This window comes from Diceros bicornis, chromosome 10, assembly GCF_020826845.1.
Source record: "Diceros bicornis minor isolate mBicDic1 chromosome 10, mDicBic1.mat.cur, whole genome shotgun sequence".
NCBI lineage: Eukaryota > Metazoa > Chordata > Mammalia > Perissodactyla > Rhinocerotidae > Diceros > Diceros bicornis.
Window position 1 is genome coordinate 30,042,219 of NC_080749.1, and position 11,160 is coordinate 30,053,378.

An 11,160-nucleotide genomic window follows, 5' to 3' on the forward strand; every position below is an offset into this window, starting at 1 on the left:
CCATGATAGTCATGCTGCTGATCAGCAGATCACTCTTTGGGTAGCAAAGTGTGTACTGTGAATAAAAAATTAATAATTAAAAAGATAACGCCATGTGACAATATATCAATAGAACAGAATGCAAAGAGAAGAAAGATGTCCTAATAGAATAAGAATTTAGTACATGATAAAGGTGGATGCTTAAATCAATGAGGAAAGGAGGATCTAGTTCATTGTTCGTGTTGAGGAAATTGATTAGATCTTTGATGCAAAGAAAATTGCTTTACTGTCTCGGACTAATACCAAAGTCAGTGCCAGGTATATTGAGAAATTATGTGTAAAATTCAATACTATAAAATAAGTCAAATTATAAAACTATTAGATGAGTATAAACTCAGAATGGGAAGGATCATTTTAAGTATAAAGCAGACACAGAACTCTAAAGGGAAAAAATTGATGTATTTGACAATGTACATGTAAAGCTTTTTTATATTAAAATAATTAAAAGGTAAATAATAAGCTATGGATATATTTTCAAAGCATAACATCCCTAGTAAAATATTGATTCTTTACAGTTTCTATCTTCTGACTCAGTAATTGTACTTATTTTAGGAAAATATTTAGAGATATGCAGATAGATGTTTTCATGTAGATATTAATAACAGCATAAATTATAGTATTAAAGAATAGAAAATATTCAAATTAAATAACCAGGAATGAGCTAAAAAATATAGACAATGAAATACTATAAAAAGATTGAGTGATAGTTTAAAGGAGTATTTAATATTATAGGGAATTCTCATGGTTTATTTTTGTGTGAAATTATCAAATTCTATTAAATGTATATATACATGCATGTAATATATGTAATTATGCATATGTGTGGATAGATAGATAGATAGTAAATAGATACAAACATATACAAATCCAAATAGAGGAAGAAAACATTTAAAAAAGACAGATTTTAACACATATTTTTGTCTAGTTGGGGGATTACAGGTAATGTTTATTTTATTCTCCCTACTCTTCCATATATCCAAATTTTCTGCAACAAAATGCATTATTTTTATGATCATCAAAGTGATGATAGTAATTTTTTTTAATAAAGAGGAACTGTGAATTCATAAAGAATGTGTTGTTCATGCCACAGCAATTTTAGTCCTGACAAAACCCAGCTCAGAGAAGGCCCAGAGCATCCTCTGTCCTGGTAGCCTCTCTCCTGACCCTTAAATAACGCGAAAGGAACTCCAAGGGAAAAGGCAGAGTCCGGACTCTTCTTCAGTTTCAATTTGTCAGTCATAAGGCATTATTAAACAGCTATGATATACCTAGCACTCTGTTAGTACTTCTGTTTGTAAGAATATCCTAATGAGTTAGAGTGACAAACTATATATACTTAGATAAAAAAATTTTTCTCTTTTACAGTTAAGGACACATTTCCACTTTGAGATTTTTCTACTTTGCCTATCTAAAAACACAGTTGTGTCAAGGATACAAATAGCTATGATTTAAAGAGGACATCCACTGTACAGGAACCACTGTACATAGACTATATATAATACTCATAACTTCGCAAAATAGGTATTATTCTCCCCCATTTTACAGATTTAGCAACTGAGATGTTCAAAATCATAGAGGGAAGAAATCAGGGTGACTAGGGCTATAGCCAATATTCTTTCTTTTGTGTTATATTACCTTTCTTTAGGGTTTTTACTTAATAACCAAGGAGAAGCAAGAATAAAAAGATAACATCCTGTACTAGTACATGTTATGGATTTGCATTCAGGTGCTTGGTCTCTACAGCTTCCGGGGACAGTCTGTCCCGATTTCTAGGCCTAACGGTCCTCCATCTGGACCACAAGTAGGGAGCAGACATTAACTGAGTTATCGCAAGTCTGTTTTATGGCTGTGGATGTCCTCAGGGGAAAGTGCCCAATGGGTTCTGTGAGCATCAGTCATTTCTTAAAATTCTCACCCACTTTAGAGAAACTAGTAAACAAACGGGAGCAAATTGTAAGTGAGGAGAAAAATCCTTACATGGTGTCCTAATTAGTTAAAAAGAGGTTAAAGAGGTCATGGAAAATGTTTCTTTAAAGGGTCACTCCTTCTGCTCCAGATTACAAGGACACAGGTGTGCAGCAGTAACTCAAATAACCTGAACGTACTCTTCCTCCTGCCTCCAAATGCATTTCACCAAACAATAGGGATCTGATTTTTTTTAATGTCACTTAATAAAGGAACCTGCATGTATTATTTATTTTAATGTGGTAAAAAGTCACCTTTGAAAAGTGGTATTGGAAGAGTGGAAATGGGTCCATCACAGGCCTTCCTGAGACCTGTGATTGAGGAGCTTTGATCATTTCTGTCAGCGCACAACCAGAACATCTGTGTGCCCCTCATTCCCATCCTTGAATGCTGAGGCTGGTCTTGGTTCTGGCCACCCACGTCAGCAAGAACACATTCAATTGGTCCAGGTGCTCCTAGAACATCCGTGTGCTTCATTTCCAGTAGCAAAATCTAAACTCTCTCTAAATCTGCAAGTCCTCCTGCCATTTTTATTGACCCATCGCTAACTTGTCTGAATTCTTAAATCCTTCCATCATAGTTCCACCAACTTAGACCAAGGGACCATCTGACACACTGATTTGAGTACCTTGCACATTGAAAAGAAAAACTATATTTTTTAAAAACATTTTAGTTTTGCAGTTCTCATACTTCAAAATATATTAAAGTGGATATGTTTTATTAAATTTTATTTATAATTAATAACAATATGTTATATATTAATATATAGGGATATATTTGTGATGTATTAATATACAATAATGTACCCTATATTATTATAACTAATACAACATACATTATATACTAATTTATTAATTTTAATAATATTTCATCAATTTTATTAATAGTAAAGCAATTTGCATCATGAGCCGAGTAGGAGAAGAACAGGCATAATCCTTAAGGAATCCGTGTAGCATGGTGGTTAAGAAGGCGAGTTCTGGGGCTAAAAATGTGATTTTTAAATTCTAGTCATTTATTTGCAATGTGACTTAGACAAGTTAATTAACTTCTCTGTTGCTTTGTTTAACTTATTTATAAATGGATATAATAATAGCACCTATCTCAAGGCTTTGTCAGAAGGATTAAATAAAAAATGCTACAGTGCTTGGCATGCAATAATCTCTCAAATACTGTTAGCTGCTATTGTTATTATCTTAGTTCTCATGCATTATACTAGATTTCTGAGGATACACACACAAAATAAGATACGAACTTCTACTTAGAGAAACTTAAAATCTATCAGCAGACACGGAAACATAAACAAATCCATTCAGCACAATATGGTAAGTGCTGTGCTAGAGGAGGGCCGGGATCTTAGGGAACTTAGAGGATTCACATTGGGCCCTGCCTCAGGCCAGGGCAGGGTCCCTAGAGGCAGGACACCTCATCAGAGACTTAAAGGAAAAATAGGCATTAGTGAGGCAAGTAAGGGATTTTGGAAGGGAAGAAGGCATATTAGGTAAATGTCCAGGAGTTGGGGATGGGATGGGGGAGGTAAGAGAGCCTCAGATTTTGGACTGGCCAATCATATGGTGATGATGGTGGTATTGCTAGATGTAGGGTTACTGGAGGAGATTTCTGATTGGGAAGATAAGTCTATCCACAGTTTTGGACATGTTAATTTAGTTCAGCTTATGACACATCCAATTAAATGTGTCTAATGGGCATTTAGATTCAAAATACCAGAAGTCAGTACTGGAACAGTAAATTTGAAAATCTTCAGAATATAAGCAGTAGCTGAAACCACAAAAGCAGGTGAGATTTCCCAGGTAAAAGAAGTGGATGAGGGATAAAATGTTAGGCAAAGACAGCTTTAGATATCAGATAGAGCAGAGTTGCTCAACTTCAGCACTTCTGACATCCTGCACTGAATAATTTTTTTGTTGCGATAGGCTGTCCCGTGCAATGCAGCATATTTGGCAGCGTCCCTGGCCTCTACCCACTAGACTCTAGAAGTACTCCCCATCTCCTCTGCTTATGACCAAAATGTCTCCACACACTGCCAAACGTCCCCTGGGGGACAAATCACCTCCAGTTTAGAACCACTGAAACAGACTAAGAGCGGATTTACAGCATGGTAGAAAGAGAACCAGTATTTAAATGTTTCAGGAAAACTAAAGGGGTCAATAATTTCAAAATAGAGAGAATATTCATTCACTCAATCGGTTTTAAAGGTGGAAAGATTAAAACCTGGATACTGAAAAATCATTCATTAGATATGATGACATGAATGTCTGCGATGGAATTTGCCAGAGTAAATTCAGATAGGGATGGAAGCCAGTTTTTCATAGGTTAATGGAATGCTTGAATCAAAAGGGAGAAATTATGGGCAGCAAAAGTAGAATTGTCTTTTATGAACTTTAGTTGAGATGGAGAAGTCACCTGTCAGTGAGGACACAAGGACAGAGTAAAATTCATTTCAGTAAGAGAGAGGATAGTAAGAGCTGAGGGTAAAGAAGAACAAAAAGAAAACTGATAGAGGCGAGTCTGGAACGGCATAAGATCAAGAACGTGGGTGGAGAGGTTGACCCTGAGCCCCTGATCCTTTAAGGCTAAAGAAAAGGATGGTTTGTATATTAGTTATCTTTTGCTTCATAACAAATTGTCCCAAAGCTTAATGGCTTAAAATAAGAATATTGATTATCTCTCAGTTTTTCTACACTAGAATCCAGATGCATCTTAGCTGGGTCCTCTGCTTCAGGTTCTCTCGCCGGCCACAGTCAAGGTGTGGGCTGGGGCTGCCATCATCAAGGATCCACTGGGGAAAGGTGTGTTTTCAAGGTCACTCACATGGTTGTTGGCAGGATTGAGTTCCTTGTGAGCTCTTGAACAGAAGACATCTGTGTCAGTTGGCCAGAGGTTCCCCTTAGTTCCTTGCCCTGTGGTCCTCTCTATAGGACAGCTTACAACATAGCAATTTGCTTCATCAGAGTAAGCAAGCCAAGGAGAGAGAGAAAGAGAGAGAGAGAGAGAATTCTCAGTTTTCTATAATCTAAGAAGTGACATCACAACATTTTACCATATTCTATTCCTTAGAGGTAATCATTAGGTCCATCCCACACACTAGGGGAGGGGGTTACACAAGGGTCTGAATACCATGAGGCAGGCATCATTAGGAACCATTTCAGGAGTGGCCTCCCGCAGCACAGAAATAGAAACATATTTGTAAATGGGTGGTGCATAAAGTTGAGGTAGTTCGCATATGAAAGCCTCAAGTTTATCAAATGTGTCACTCTGAGAGTTATGGAGAAAGTATTGACTAGAGGGCTGAGGAAAGATACAAAGATTTGGAATATCTGCTTGGAAAAATAGAAGTTGACCAAGAACAAGTAAAGAATCTTGGAAGTGCTGAGAGATTGGCTAAGATCAAGATCAATGAATTTGTTTGGGACCAATTTATAGAGTTTTTGGGTTTCCTGTAGTAGGACTCATCATCCAAGTATAAGAAGAGAAAAATTCTGATTTTAGAACAATCCGTGTCTGGGATTTGTTCCATGAGCACCAAAGCACAATAAATAGCTAGGACATTGAGAGCTGGTGAGAGGGTCTTTCCAGTTTGGCACCATGGAGTAAGGTAAGAAGTGAGCAGAAGAGAGGAAAGATCAACCAAGGAAATGGCACAATCAAGCGACTTTAAAGCTCTATTTGGTAGAAGAGAAATTACTGGAGAAATGAAAGTGGGAGAGAACATGATAGAGTTCATGGTCAGAGAGAGGAATGCAGGAGTTTTAGAAGTTTGATCTGCAGTAAAGTGGTACTGAAAATCAGTGATAGGATGAGGGCCAGAAGATGTGAGTGCATTGAAAGGATCGGATTGATAGAAACGCAGAGTCTTAGCATAGAGAACATCTTACGAAACGTGTCAAATGTAAATTCTTTTAGTAACTGAGAATCAATATGATAGAGTAGAAAGTACCACAGGATGCTTGATGTGTTCTTGAGAAAGGGTTGATTTTTTATTAAGAACTGGGAGTTAGTTAGTGTAGAAATTACCATACATTTCTGGGGCCGTATTCTGGCTCCCCCTCTTACCAGTATGATTTTGGTCAGTCACATAACCCAGTGCTCATTTTACCTACCTATAAAATGGGAATTATACTTACCTCATGTAACGATGGTGATCAAATGAGATCATGTCAGTAGATCACCTAGAACACAGTAGACCATCAATTCATGGTGAGAGCCTTCTAATGTAGTTTTTGAAAAAATAGAGTATCATTTTGAGTTAGGGTAAAAAATCCCAAGCATGTAGTTGAGCAAAGCAAGATGTAAAATCTATTTTCAGTTACAATGTTATATCACCAAACATAATATAGTCTTCCATGATGCTACCAGTTCTTTTCATTGGATGTAGAAATGAGCACTTCTATCTTAGTCTTCTCCTAAATGTTTACAGACAGGCAGTTTGCTCATTCAGGTTGAAGTGCCCTTGGACTTAAACCAGCTGGCTGTGGAGCCAGTGAATAAGCTGAGAAAAAGTGACTGCTGAACAAAGGAGGGAGGGACAACTCTCAATACTTCTTGCTGACAATCTGACGTAGTGTATACCCCTACGCTTCTGTATCTAACCCATCTCAGAAAGACAAATCTATTGCCTTTAGTCAGCTTTGCTTTTGAAAACCATAGCATGGTATGCTGCCCTGATTTTTTTATGGCTTTAATATTTTCTTCTGCACCAAATTATGCAGATCATAGACCTGCACATGGGAGATCAATTCTTTTGAATACAAGCTTATTTGGAGGGGGGTGGAAAATAATAAGATAAAACTACTAAAGTTATTTTTATCATTCTTTCCTCACTTACACTCATCCTACTCAATAAAAATTTATTGAAAAGAGTTAACATCAACATATATAACTAGTTATTATGAGGTTACGCACCCAAAGTGAAAAAAAAAAAAGCCACACAAAATGGTCTAGTTTTGAACTGATGTACTTTCATCAGTAACACATCAGTGTTGACAAATTTGCTCCATCTTTGTCACATGGATAAAGAAGTTCATGCACAAAGAGGATTCCTTTAATAACAATATGTACAGATGTGTTTGCCAAGCACATTTTTCTTAGCTCATTTAGAAAGAATAGTGGGAATATGGTAATTAGGCTAAAGACTTAGCTGGTGTTAGAAAGGGCCTCAAAATTACAATGGCTTTATAGATAGAATTTTGTTTCCTTTTGTGTAATAGCATCCCTGTGAACAGTTCAGTTTGGTGGCATAACTCTGTTCCACACTGCTTTTCGAGGCCCACGGTTTTTTGCATTTTACTGTTCACCCAATCCTAGATGCAGATTATTGTCCTAATCTGCATGACTCAAGTTACCATGAGTGTGTTCATGGGAAGGGGGAAAAGAGCACAGAGGACCCGTGGCCGCTGTTTATAGGCCCAGACTTGGAAGTGGCACACATTACTTCTGTTCACATTGTTAGAACTTAACCTCATGGTTGCACATAGATGCAAAGGAGGCAGGAAAATGCAATTTCTAGCTGGGCAGCAAGTGGCTACATTTCTATTACTATAAAGGAAAGGAAAAGATATTTTGGTGAACAAATAGCTCTCTAAGTCAAAAGAAGTAAATTAAGCAAAATCAATATTATTTAAATAGCAGTTCCAAATAAATACAGTAATTTTTCTCCACAAAGTACATAGATAAAGGGCTATTTTCTAGGCTGTTCTATGATGCATAATGAAAAGCATAGTTATCAGCAATGTAAAGGCTGGAAATATTTTTTTTTAATTTTCCTTTTTGAAAAAAATTACTTATCTTACTAGAGTCAAATACTCTTTTGTAGCATTTCTGAAGGAGAGATATTAAGGGTAGAAGAGAAACAAATAAGCTCATTATTAGAACATATAGACAACATTGCAATTATTCTGAATCATTCATTTACCCCTTCTTAACATGCGAGTGATGTCAGTTCAATCAATATCAAAGATAACTGTTGCCAAACTCTCTCCATAATTTTAAATGAAGACACTTATTGTAAAAAAAAAAAAGTTATATATATATATATAAAATGAAAATTAAATTACACCCATTATATAAATGGCAGGCTTGTACTTTTACAATGTCAAAGACATTTATCTTTTTAAGATGGGTGTCAGATTTATAGGAGGGAGATGCCCAACTGTGAAAGGATTCTTTCCTCCCAATTTTTCATGTATGGAACATTATCCATGTTTTGTACTACACTTGAGGCTGTGAAACTGAGTAGAGAGTTAAGTGAAAAAAGCCCAGGACCATTGGTCTCAGAGAAACCCAGTTTCCAATCACCACTTTCTAGCTGTGTGACTTTGAGTAAGTTATAGGTAATTTAACCCAAAATAGGAGGTACCTTTTGATTCTCAGTTTCAACAAACTAAAGTGGAGATAATCATACTTGCATTACAGTAGTTCTGAATGAATTAAATGTCATGACATATGTAAAGCATATGGTCGGTACTCATTGAAACATAATTGTTTTAGTCATCTATTAATGCCTGCCACACCACTCAAGAATTTAGTTGCATAAGAACCTTTTTTTTCCTTTTTCCTCCCCAAAGCCCCCATGCAGAGTTGTATATTCTAGTTGTAAGTCTTTCTAGTTCTTCTATGTGAGCAGTCGCGACAGCATGGTTACTGACAGAGGAGTGATGTGGTTCTGTGATCGGAAATCAAACCTTGGCCGCCATAGTGGTGAGAATGCCGAACTTTAACCACCAGGCCATCAGGGCTGGCTCGAAAAACTATATTTTTTATGCTCATGATTCTGTGGATGAGGACTTCAGGTAGACAGAAAGAGAACATCTTTTCTCTGCTCCATGATGTCCAAGGCCTCAGCTTGGGTGATTTGAACAGTTGAAGACAGTTGTGATAACTTGACTGGGACCATATATGTGAGCACGCAGTTCTGACTATTTGCACAGTTCTTCAGTTGTTGTTTACATGGTCACGGCTGGGACTGAAATACCCTACATTAGCTTTTAACTCACATGTCTGGGGCCTGGGCCTGGATGGTTAGAGCAGCTCTAGACTGGCTAGGCATCTCTCTATCTCCATGCAGCCTCTCCTTGTAGCTCGAATGGGCTTCCTCACAGCATGACGATCTGAATATTCAGACTTTTTATATAACATCTGTCCAAAACGCCAGGATACAAGTTGAAAGCTTAAGACCTAGTCTCAGCAGTCTTGCAGCATCACTTCTGCCACACTAACTGACTCAGCTCTGGTTCAACAAGAGGGGTCACCTCTTGATGAGAGCTGTGGCATATACAAATAAGGAGAAGTATAATTATTTGGGGTCATCTTAAGAGGTTAGCTACTTAACCAATAAAGTTACATGTAATATTCCTTTCTTTTGTTTTCTGGGAGTATATATGTGTATTTTATTATATTATATTAAATATAATATAAATATAAATATATTTTTACATAATAATATTATTTTAAAAATAAAATAAATAATAAATTGTATATAAAATATAAATATATATAATATAAATTTTATATAATATATTTATATTAATATATAATACATGCTATGTCTAATATATATTTTATGAAATAATTTTTGTATAAATAATTGTTAAATGTTTTAAGTAAATAAATGTAAATGAATAATTATTAAATATTTGTTATTCTGTTAAATATAATATACATATAGATATATATACCAGTATAGCCTGCTTTATCAGCTTGAGGAATAATTCAGGACTCATCTCTTTTTAATAGTGAAATGAATTTGAACGAATTTTGCAGGTTCCTATCTACCTAAACTGGCAGGGCGCCCATTACATTTTAGTGCCTCCCCTCTCTTAAATAGTCCATGAACACTCAGCGCCTACTTAGTCTAAAGAAATCTGTCTTGCTTTCAAATGCCAAGGGAAAAGACAATTGGAGAAACTGACCTGTCCACCAATGGGGTTCAGTTTTCTGCTAGACTTATTTTGGCCACAACATACACATCTTTATTGAAAATTGGTCCCTCACCATTTGCGGTACTTTTGTCCACTGCTGTAATGATGCCTTTTCAGACCCAGGGAGGTTGATTCCACCACCTCATGATTCCTGCATTTAAGATCAACTAAGAAATATCCAAATTTGGGGTACCAAGTTTATAGCTCTTAGCTGCCTTCTCCTGCCCAGTCATGGTTTCCATAGATGACTTCTGATGGAGAATGTTTTTTTTTTTTTTTTTTTTTTTGTGAAGGAGATAGCCCTGAGCTAACATCCGTGCTAATCCTTCTCTTTTTTTGCTGAGGAAGACCAGCTCTGAGCTAACATCTATTGCCAATCCTCCTCCTTTATTTTTCCTTCCCCAAAGCCCCAGTAGATAGTTGTATGTCATAGTTGCACATCCTTCTAGTTGCTGTATGTGGGACGCGGCCTCAGCATGGTTGGAGAAGCGGTGCGTTGGTGCGCGCCGGGGATCTGAACCCGGGCCGCCAGTAGCGGAACACGCACACTTAACCGCTAAGCCACCAGGCCGGCCCCATAGATGACTTCTGGCTTCAGCCACATATGATGCAAAGACAGTGCTCTCCACTACACATCCCTGACTAACTTATGATCTCAATCCACAGGGGGATTCTACTTCACTCATTAAACATTAGCCCATAGAGTGGAAAGCATTTAAAAATAAGGAGATTTCTCATAAAAATCCAGGTTTCTGGTTTATCTTTTAAAAAATAGATCAAACAACATTTGATCCGCATTCCTACAAGGCAACCGAGGAGCAGCTGCCTTCTCACTGGGATTTTGCATACTCACTCCCGTCATTGGTTTTTATTTTCCAGGTACTTGTGATTGTCACTGATCTCGTCCCTGATGTTGAAGGTGAGTCTCTAAGTCATACCGACCTTTCACTCATGACAGTGATTCTAAAAGTGTGGTCTGGGGAGCCTGGAGTTCCGATTCAGGAGTGTCTGTGAGGCTGAAACTATTTTGGTAATAATACTAAGACATTACTTGACATTCACTTTCATTCTGTCACAAAAGTACAGTGGAATTTTATAGCGTGCATTTGGGAGATCTACACTAAGTGAACCAATATTTTCCAAATGACCAATGTATGATGTTACAAAATCATGGGCATAATGTTCATTCACAATGCATAATAGACCAATTGGTATTAATCTA

At 36.9% G+C, this 11,160-nt stretch overlaps 1 pseudogene; it reads left to right on the forward strand.

Annotated features, from left to right (window-relative positions):
* Nucleotides 1-10,952, forward strand: part of LOC131411059 (large ribosomal subunit protein eL6-like) — a 53,567-nt pseudogene extending 42,615 nt beyond the window's left edge.
* Nucleotides 10,953-11,160: the final 208 nt, after the last annotated feature.